The sequence below is a fragment of the Seriola dumerili genome, unplaced genomic scaffold, assembly GCF_002260705.1.
Source record: "Seriola dumerili isolate Sdu_G_001 unplaced genomic scaffold, Sdu_1.0 BDQW01000149.1, whole genome shotgun sequence".
NCBI classification, from domain to species: Eukaryota; Metazoa; Chordata; class Actinopteri; order Carangiformes; family Carangidae; genus Seriola; species Seriola dumerili.
The window spans coordinates 18,231,603-18,242,806 of NW_019174404.1; the positions used below are offsets into that span (position 1 = coordinate 18,231,603).

The following is an 11,204-nucleotide window of genomic DNA, read 5'->3' on the forward strand; positions in this document are numbered from 1 at the left end:
GATGGTTAGGTAATATCTGAGGAAATTAACTGTCCAGCCATGACAATCTGGTCATGTGACTTTCTCCCACAGCAGAGACAGAAATAAATCAAATAAGTCAGAGAAGAGGAGAAGGGCTGAAGCTGAGGGGGTAACTAAATTGGGAGAAAATGGTGACATTAGATGGTGAAATTGAAAGTTTAATGTATGCACTGTAGCCAGTGCTAAAAAAACAAAGGGAATATGGGAAAAGCGGTGTAACAAACTACAAAGTCTAACATAGTACATAATTTAAGGCACAGTCTGATTAGTTTACAATGTTGTTCATGCCAGGGGGCATCAGAGTTCTAAGAAAAAAAAATCATTGGCAGTTTCTGCCTGAGGCAAATACAGCACATGGGCGGATTTACACTTTTACATTCACATTTACTCACAGATGCTTTTATCCAAAGCGACTTACAAGTAAGGGACCAGGCTAAAGCGTCACTGGAGAGGAGACCTTGAAGTAAGTACTAAATCAACAAGGCCAAGTGCAAGGAAATCAGGTAAAGAAGTGCACCGGAAGTGCATAGTAAGTGTTCGTTAGGAATATTAGGGTGTTAGAGGTATTAGAAGAGGAACTGCTCTTGGAAGAGATGAGTCTTTAAGAGATTCTTTAATTTGATCTGGGCTGCCATGGGTAGCCAGTGGACATCAATGAGCAGCGGATGTGCCCTTTTAGGGCTGATCGAAGACCAGACGTGCCGTCGCATTCTGGACCATCTGTAAGGGTTTCACTGTGTATGAAGGGAGGCCCAGGAGAAGGACATTGCAGCAGTCGAGGCGAAAGTTAACCATGGCCTGAACCAAGAGTTGAGTGGTGTACTGAGTCAGGTAAGGCCTGATATTTCTTATGTTGTATAGAGCAAAGCAGCACGACTGAGAGAGAGATGCAACATGTTGAGAGAAGGAGAGATGGTCATCAAACATGACACCCAGGTTTCTCGTGTCCTTGGTTGGGGTGAGAGATAAAGAGCTGATTTTGATGTTAACATTGTGATAGAGAGACTGATTGGGTGGGATGACTAAGAGTTCAGTCTCAGACAGTTTTAGTTCAAGGTGGCATTCCTTATGTCAAAGAGACAAGCTGAGATCCACACGGAGACCAAGGGGTCATTTGGTGGGAATGATACATATAGTTGGGTGTCATCTGCATAGTGGTGATATGAGAAGCCATGCAGGCAGATAATTGGACCAAAGGAGGCGGTGTATATAGCAAAAAGGGGGCCCAGTACTGATCCTCTGGGCACCCTTGTGGGGAGGGGATGGGATAAGGATGTTTGTCCTTAATATGACACTCTGAAGGAGTGCTCAGTGAGATAGGATTCAAACAAAGAAAGCATTTTGCCCAAGATGCCCATGTCAGAGAGTACAGATAGCAGGATGCGGTGGTTTACTGTAACAAAGGCTGCTGATTGGTTGAGCAAGATAAGAGCCAAGGATTGAGCTGCAGCTCTAGCTGCCCTTAGGGCTTCTGTCACAGACAACGGAACCGACTGATTTGGGTCAAGGAGGTTGTTCTGTGAGAGGAATTGTAAGATCTGCTTGAAAATTGTCTTTTCAATACACCTGAGCAGGGTTGGGTGAAGGCTTTTTGAGCAAGCATTTATCACGTGTGATTGCTGGCACAATGATGTAGGATATGGCTTGGAGGATGTTTGTGGGAATGGGGTCCAGTGCACATGTGGTAGGATGACTAGCAGTCAGGAGTTTTCACACATCGCCATTGACCTGGGAAGACGGAGGAGGTAGTGGTAGTTTGGTAGGACTACTTACACTTTTCGGAACCTTGCGGTCAGCTAGAGGGCTGAGTGAGGGAGGTGTTGAGTTATTGACCGGAGGAGGCAGAGAGGGGCTTGACAGCAGAGATGGATTGCTATATGTTTGGTTTGCTAGTGTGAGAGTGATGAGTGGTGTGCCCTTAACTACTGATCTTAGCATTGTAAGGAAGATAGGAGTGACTGATAGAGGGCAGCTGCCACCCGAGGGCAGCTGGGTCACTGGTTTTATGCCATTTTCTCTCTGCAGTTCTAAGACTGGTACGCAGCTTTCAGACAGTGTCAGGCAGGTTAGGTTGGGTAGGTTTGGTGAATAGGACACAGGCTATCCAGACATGAGGTCAGTGTCACAGCCTGCTCTGCTTCTCAGTGTTTTTCCACTCACCCTGCCTCTGTCTCACTCTCCACTCTGCCACACCTCCTCATAAACCTCACTGTCCTCACCTGTTGCCCCCAGCTGAAATCTATCTCCAATCAAGCCAGTATATGCATCCCCAGTTCACTCACTCTTTGCCAGATTGTTCTTAGTACTCATGCAAGACTTTGCAGTTTTTCTATGGACTGACTGCCCGGTATCGACTCTGCTCATCCCTGACCGTCCTGCCTCGTCTCTGCCCCGGTAAACGCCTCAGCCTTCTGTCCCCGACCACAAGTTCTGCCTGTGTGCTTCCTGGTCCCCATCTGCCTGTCGCTGTGGTTGTTTTGCGTTCTCCAGCTCCGACGTCACAATGTGAGTGCTTCCCTGCTGGTTTCCTGATCCTTCGTCTGGCTTTGATTACCCGCCTGCCTGCTTCTTCCTGGTTCGTCTGCCCTGCTGACTACTCACCCGGTTCAGATTCTCCTGCCTCCCTCGCGAAGTCTCCGGCCTGCTCCCTAACGGTACTGTTATTTCCCCACAAACTTTCCTGTGTGCGTGCGTGCGTGCTCAGTGACCTTGTTTCACTCGCCTGACTCACGGTCCCCCGGCCCCCAGGCCCACCCCAGACCACAAGAGACTGCTCACATGTGTATAACTCTGAACCATACTGCTGCTCATCCTCATTCTTGCTAATAAGTCATTACCAATCATACCTGTGGTGTGTTGTGCTGCAACTGGGTCCTACCAACATCCGTTACACTAAAGCGGAGGGAGACTCTGTGGCATCATTTACCTCTAGTGAAGAGAATGTGCTAAGAGAAGGTAGAGTGCTGGCGACCACTAAGGAAACAGGGATGTGAGATACTGTAAGTGATGGAGGTTGTGGTGGAACGATACCAGAGGTGATCAAATGGACACCAGTTCTGGGAGGCATACAGCGGTGCAAATGAAATGGTTAGAAAGGTGAGGGTGACTGTTAAACTGTCTGTGGCACAATTTCAGATGAGAATAAAATTCAAGTTCTTTTTCTTTTCTTTTCTTTTTTTTTTTTTTTCCTCTACCAGAATGGAGCTTTGGGTTCCCTGGAGGTCTAGTTCAAAACCCAATTTCATCCTACGGCCACAGAGGAGCAAAGAACAAACCAAACCGCCTTAGCACACAATGTGCTGTTATACAGAGAAGATCCACCTAAACATAAAATGAAATATTTTCTTGTTTCCTGTTGTTGGTCTTAAAATTGTCATGTGTGTCCAGACTCAGTTCTTATAACCCCAGCGGTTTAAAGGGACTTTAGCAGAACATATTTTTTTAACTCCTGCATTCATTCATTATCCAGGTCTTTCTCACAAGAGAGTACTAATCTCAGTGGGACTGGTTAAATCGAGGTTATAGAAATTAAACCAACATCAGTTCAATTCTGCTTTGGGATGGATAACTATTTTCATAGCCTCAGATGTCCCAAGAGCTCATCTGGAAACCCAGATTCAGTCCTGTAGCCACCACAGAGGTCCTACTGGCTCCCCTGAGTCCCAAAATGGAGTCAACACACCATGTCTATGGAGAACACTATTTGGTGACTCATAAGTTACAGCTTTTGTTCTTTTAACCTCAAAGTGACTGCCTTTTAAGAGCAGTTCCTGAAGCATTTTTAACACAGTATTAGCAGTTATTAATGGCGCATTAAACTGCAGGAGTAAAGCTTTGCACCAGTCAAGCAAAGGCCTTTTACATTTACAACTGGAAATCCACAGTTTTGTGAAAGGTGATTGTTTGGGATTTATATGCAGGGGTTGAATAAGACAGTGGGGGACCGGTGTGCAGGTGACTGGCAGGGAGGGGATATTCATATTAAGAAATTCATAGCAAGGTCTAGAAAGTTTCACAATTGTAAAGAAGAAAAGGAAGGGAGTCTGACGCTAAAGAGGCTGCAGAGAGGTTTTGTCTGCATGGGCACATCTGTGCTGATCAAAAGTTCAAGTATTTTAAGTGTCATCACTATTGAATTCCCATGTCTTTTGACGACAGTATACGAGAAGTCTGTGCATGTGTGAATAAGCTTTGTTTTTGTTCATGTGTACTAAAAATGTACATATTCCCCTTTGTGTATGTGTTACCTTCAGGCTGGCTGTTGTGATTATGATTGCTATTTAACTGCAACAATCAATACTGACATAGCAAACCCGTAGACTAGACTACACAAACACACAATTAATGTACTATGTTAATGATACACTTTCACATCAGTTAAACAGCCTCACACATTCCTCCATTAGCTCATCCAGCTGGCACAGAGAAATAATCACCTGTCTCCTTAGATCACAGTGGATGTTTTCAGTGTGCACTGTGTTATTATGCTCTTGTCGTTAGTTCAGTGATTATCATCATCAGTATTACTATTGGTGATATCTGCTGTCTGGTCATACCTTTTTATTAAAGGACTGTAATTGTAGTTACAAAGACGCTGCTGCACTGACTGCTGCTCCTTTTTACACTCATTTGGTCTCGGTTAACATTTGGAAACTCTGCATTGTTCTGCTGTGGTGGAACGTAACTAAGTACACTTCTTCTGTTTTTATGCTACCTGGTACCTCTACTCCACTGCATATGGAGAGAGAAATGTTGCACTTGTTGCTACACTTATTTGATGGCTTAGATTTGTAGTTACATTTCATATCATAAACACATGATGAATTTATAAAATACAATAAACTGTTAGAGATGAAACCAGTGGTTCCCAACCTTTTTTGGCCCTGGGCAGTTGGTTATATTAAGATGAGGCTAAGAGGCCCCAACTGGTTTGAGGCCTACAGAGGTAAAATTATTCATTGTCCAGATTAGTCAAATATCTGAAAAGATATGTTTATTCCTTGTTTGTGACTAATAATCTCATGACTCCTCAAATTTATCTTGCAGCTCTTTGGAGGGTGGCTGGCCCCCAGGTTGGGAGCCCCTTGATCAAACTAGATTATGTATGAAAATGAATAAACAGTAAAATGCTGCTTATACACTGATGCATCTGTATTAATAATGCAATTTATTTGTTTCTGTCACAAGGGGCAATTTTCTGCGAAACTTTCACTTTCCACTATTTGATAGAGATTTAAATAAACTTTCCAGCATACAATGAGAACACAATAAGAACCACTTCAGAAAATTCAAAATTCAGAAACCACCATGTATTCCCAACTAATAATCAGTACTGCAGTATCAAAACACAGGTATACCCTGTGTGTTTTTTAGATAAACTTTATCTTTAATCTAAATTTATTTTGGATTTATTTTTCTGTATGGTTTGCTTGATTGAACACATTGTATAAAAAGGTCTTTATGATACACATTGTGAAAATAAAGATTGTGTATAATGTCTATCCTACACCAGGTATTTACCACACACTGGGACACAATATGCCTATCTCTGTCTCTTGCAAATAGTACAGTTACTGTGAAGTAAATGCTGTAGAAATAATTTAGCCTGGTGGTTAGAAACAAGTAGCTGAACATGTTAGAACATACAGCTCAAAAATAACCTACCAAAATCATCCACACATTTCCTTGACAACAATATCAGTTTATTAGTACTGATTATTCAACCTTGAGTTTCATGTTCATTCCAGAGCATTGTTTAAAAAAAAAAGAAAAGAAAAAAGAAAATGAATAGGACCTCTGAGTAGACACCCCTGGCCCAGTGGAACAGATATGCCACCTAATTAGACATTAGCTTTCCAAATACTTCACTTTCTCTACTTCTCTTCCTGTCTTTCTGAGAGTACTGTATTCCCTTTGGTTGGGTCTCTAATGACCAGCGTCGCATAGTTAAGATAGATGGAGTCTGTCACTGTTGGTAGTCCGCTCCATCCCTGATTTTTCTACCCTCAAACCCTCTCCCTCTTACACATGCACACTCTCTCTCTTTCTTGATGATGAGTGATGGAGTAGACCAGTGCTGGTGCTACTCTCCTGCTCTGTCACTCATTAGTATCCCCTCACTACTTTGTGTCTCGATTTCTCTCACGTTATGATAGATGGGTCAGGGCAGAGCAGCTGCTTGCTAATCAATCTGCCTGTCCATAAGATGTGGAATTGCTCTCAGCTGTGAGGCGCGCCCACATGGCTGCGTGTGTGAGTGTGTGATTGGTTTGGGGATATAAATGAGTAAAATCTTAAAAGGCTCATTGCTACATTTATTAGATTATGAATACAACAGACCGTACCCAAAGCCCTCCACCCCTGAGTTACGGTTGCTAGGCCTGTCATACGTTCCTTTTGTTGGACCATTTTATGCCAAATTAAACAACTATTTATTTTTCCGAGTGGGTAAAAAATGTTATGGGTGGGTTGTTTCCAATAACGGAAAAGTTAGGGTATATTCCATTATAAAGGTCCCTCCTCTCATCTCAGTAGTATGTTTGACATTGATAGGGCACTGAGTTGAGTAGGCCTCAGTGCAACACTTCATGACTATTTTTTCCTATCCTAGCTATTTTTCTGTCATAACTCTGTCAGCTGAAATAATGTCTGTCACTAGCAAATCTGTTTTAAAATGAGAATTCTGTACAATAGTCTTGAATATGCATATGGTGCCTAATACACAATACATTGCTTAAGTACTGGGGCTAAAACTTCATGTCCTGATACCACCACCAGCTCATGATACATAGAAATATATTGCATCTAATGTAAGTTTGGCTTGAGCTGCTGGAGGATAAACCATGGCGACCCGATGTCTCGGTTTGTCCAGGAATGTCCGGGTTTCGAGTCCCGACAAATCTTCAATGCTGGACTGTTTACTACAAGAATGTATGTGCATCCTGGTTTTAGAAAAATTGCACTGAGGACTACCGTTCTTTTAGTAACCGTGTACTGATGTTGCTTCATCAAAGCAGATGCTGTTCAGTAGTGGAGGACCTTTATGTGTTCATATCACTGTATTTGTCTGACACCTGAAGTTACCTTAAGGTACAAGGCTTTGCATGGAATGATAAATGCAGCCTGTCCTTAAGGCTGGCTGTTTTTATTTTATGGACCAATATTCAGGATTTGATGTTGCAATTCTGTATACCTTAACCCAAGGAAAGAAATCATCTAGACACCTATTTTCGATGGCAGAAGATTTATGAGTTTACCTATAATTTGTGACTATATAGTACACAAGACTATCTGACATAAATCTAGAGGACCTTCAAAAAGGCAGCATCATTCCCCCACCACATAAATGCTACAGGAATATGTGAAAAACTGGGGTTGTCAAATGAGGATCTCCCATCGCAGAAGTTTTGATGAAATAGACCCACAAAACTTCCAGGAGGCAGGAGTCATTTCTTAACTTCCAGAACAAACCATGTCAACAGCAAATCTCCAAAAGTAATCATTTTTTATCAGATGTACAATTAGGCTTATCCCTAGTGTCAGCATTACTTTCTGTATTCCACAATCCCCACTGATTTCAACAGTAACAGACCTATGAGAATGCTGACTAGCATCCTTTATCAACACTTTCAGGCACCAAAGGTCAGAAACTGCACCGCATCAGCAAGCTAGCGTATTAACCTTCTAAAGATGTAACATACCTCCGATATTCTGCTGACAAACAACCAGCAATCACATTGCTATTGCTGTTTAAAAATCCAGCTGGTTTAAAATGATTGAAGAGCCAGACCACATTGGTCATGAACTGGCAATGGTGATGGAGCCTTAAACGTTTCAATCTTGATTAAAGTACTTCAGATTTTATGGGGGGACATCTGAAAACACTTACATAAGGAAGTACATTTCTTACATTTCAGACGCTGTTATGTTTAAATCAAGACACTTTTAACTTTAAATTTAGTTTACCTTTGTAACCTTTTCAGTCCTGTAGTGGCAACATTTTACACTAGTACTTGCAAAGAGAGTTTCCAACTGCATCTTTTCCTGTCAGTGATGATTTTCCCATTGCAGTTCATGAGTTTTTAGGCTTTTGGCTACTGGCTCCAGGGATGTCCAGGGATGGTCATGTTGGTCAGTTAGTTTACCACTTTGGTCCAGGTTGAAATATCTCAACAACATGATGGATTGCCATGACGTTTTGTACAGACGTTCGTGGTCCCCAAAGTATGTATTAATTTTGACTTTTGTAACTACCTGACATTTTCTCTAGTACCACCCAAGGTTCACAAACAGTATGTGGTTTGGAGTGAAATGTCTCAACAACTATTGTATGTATTACGATATAATTTAATATGTACATTCATTCTCCACTGAATTGTAATCATATTTCTGATCCCTAAGCTTTTCATCTAGCACCACAATGAGGTCAAATTTTGGTTTGTGATGAAATACCTGCTTAACTTATGACATTCCCATCTGCCTGTCTGTAACTACGAAGTCATTAAAACCCAAACATTGAGTTCTCCCAAATCTAACAATGTCATTTTGTGACTAAATCTAGTCAAACCTTAAACATAGCAATGTCACATCAGATTTGTTACCATATCATGAGATTTTCTTTTTCTTTTATCCCACTTTGTGTCAATAATGCTCAAAAGCTTGCTAGTCTACTTCTTGTATGTGTGATTGTATACAGGTGGACAGGGTGGATAAACTGGAGATCCTGTCATGATATAGTATAAGAGAAATAATTTATTTTTAAGATGAAGCGGCGCTAAAACACTGAAGCTGGACATGAGTTACTGCTGTTATGAACAAGGCTTATTATAGTCTAAGTCCTCAGTGTGAGGATGTCACCTAATGAGAGGTATTCTGACATGTTTCTGTAATGATATGTGATTCTGCTGCTTGTTTACACTTGTTGAAACACATGGATCCAGTATCCCTCTCTCTGTCTCTATCTGTCATCTATTTAGATACATGACAGCAATTAGCAAACAGATTAAATGTTTTTGAGAAGAGGAGGGAGAGGGAAACGCTGCATAGTGATTAACAATAGGAAGAGTGTTGGCTGGATGAAAGGCTCTGGAGGAATGATAGAAGTGTGTGAGGAATGCCTGGGTGAGGTGTCCTTCCTGGATGAATTCACTGAATTCATGACCTCCTTTCCTGTAGATTTATAAAAGAGCTGTCCTGTTCTCTTTCAATGTAAGCCTCAATGCACTGTGATTTATTGTCCTGAATAAATCAACTGGCTGCATGCATGTACAACAAGTGCGAGCAATTCATTTAGCAGGAACAGGCAAGAATAAAGTAGTAGCAAATAATTCATATTTCATTCTGTTTCACAATGATTCCAGCTCTGCAGTGTCTTTTTTTTCAGGAGCGGGTGCATTCATGAAGTAACTTCCTTTCTAAAGAGGGGCTCAAGGGCAGGATAAGGCATTTTCAGCACCATCTTGGAATCAATGGAGAGTTGAGGGAGTGGTCACTGCCAAATATCTACTAACTTCCAATTAGAGAATGTATGAAAATTATTAGAGGGATGTGAGCAAGAAAGGGAGGGTCTTTCATTTTTCCATGCCCCAGATTAAAGGATTATTTTTACCAAACACAGAGGACAAATCATGTCGCTGTATCAGGGCTTTAATTTATGGTTTCTAATACGGCCAATATGTCAGCTATTAGAAACAGTAGATGTATAGTTAGTTGGTATGTAACGTAATCTTTCTAAAATCCATGTAATTTTTACTAGCCAATGTCACCTTCACTTTATTCTGCATTATATTATGGGTATAATATATTATAAGAATGCAAATTAAGCACAACCCAACCTGTTTTACTAATGGATGAAGTGAATTTATTTGTTTATCATTTTGGCAATTAATAATTTCACTCCCAATGTGATTGGGCTAGATAAAAATGATTGGACCAGGACAGTCCAAACCAAATATTAACAAGCCTGAAGAGCTTCACCCCCCTCTGTGGGCGCTAAAAGAAACGAAGTGTGTTACATACAATACATCCCGGCACAAACTAATGACCTGCTTGTGCTTTGGAAAAATAATGAAATAAAACAATGTGACAGTGCTGCCAAATTCTGGGCACTGGTAATTAAAAAAGAAGAAAGAAACGCATGATGTGGTTTAGTGTGACTGTAAACAAAGGTATAAAGGGTTTAAACCATAAGGCACTGGCTGAGGCAGAGTCAGTGTGGTAAAACAGGGGCTGAAGTAACAGTAGAAAAAGGGCAATGTTTCCACACAGGAATAAAAATGCTCTGCAAAGTGTTGAGGCACATTGTGTATGTGTTATGTATGTATGCTGTAGGGCCTGAATGGGTTTGCTGAAGTCAGTGAGTGTCATCTAAAAGGTATTTTTTGTGTGTGTGTTTATGTGTGTGTGTGTGTGTGTGTGTGTGTGTGAGTGTGCATGCATGCATGCATGTTATGTCTAGATCTCTCAGTCCAGCTGTTCCTCCGGGTAGCTGTGTGTTTGTGCAATTAACCTCTGGCACTGCTGTGTTTCGTTCTCTCTCTGCTCTCTCTCTCTTATTGTGGATGTTGCACCTGCAAACAAATAAATAAATACAAGAAGAGGACAAATAATGGAAATCCAGAATACATGAATGAACTAAAAATGCAAAGTAAATTTTATTATTATTTTTTAATTTTTCCCCTCTGCTTTAACTGAGTTTTAAACTGTCGTAGGAAATATAAAATGACCATATTGTAAAATTTTCTGAACATAGTGTTATTATGTTTATTCTCAGCCAGTCAGATCAATCACATGTATACATAATGCAAGAATTGAGTAGAATGACAGATTTTTAGATTTAAATATACTGTACCTCAAACTAACACTGTACCAGGTGTTGAAATCATCAAGCTCTCCTCTGTGAACTGTGTTTGATGACAGATTGAGATTTCATGAAAATACAGCTGTGGCTGTGAACAAGGCTCAGCAGCATCTGCACTGCCTACGTAAACTAAACTCCTTTGGACGAGATCAGAGAACAATGAAAACGCTCTGTTCCTCTTTTATTGAAGGTTTTCTAACTTTCTCATTTATTTGCTGATTTACAAAAGGACAAGAACCAATTGCAAGGTGTTGTGAATCTCAGTAAGTAAAACACAAAGATCCCTTGAACAACTTAAAGGTCCTCAAAAAACCATAAAGATTAA

At 40.9% G+C, this 11,204-nt stretch overlaps 1 pseudogene; it reads right to left on the reverse strand.

Annotated features, from left to right (window-relative positions):
- Positions 1–587: 587 nt before the first annotated feature.
- LOC111226053 lies at positions 588–1,959 on the reverse strand (annotated as a pseudogene).
- Positions 1,960–11,204: the final 9,245 nt, after the last annotated feature.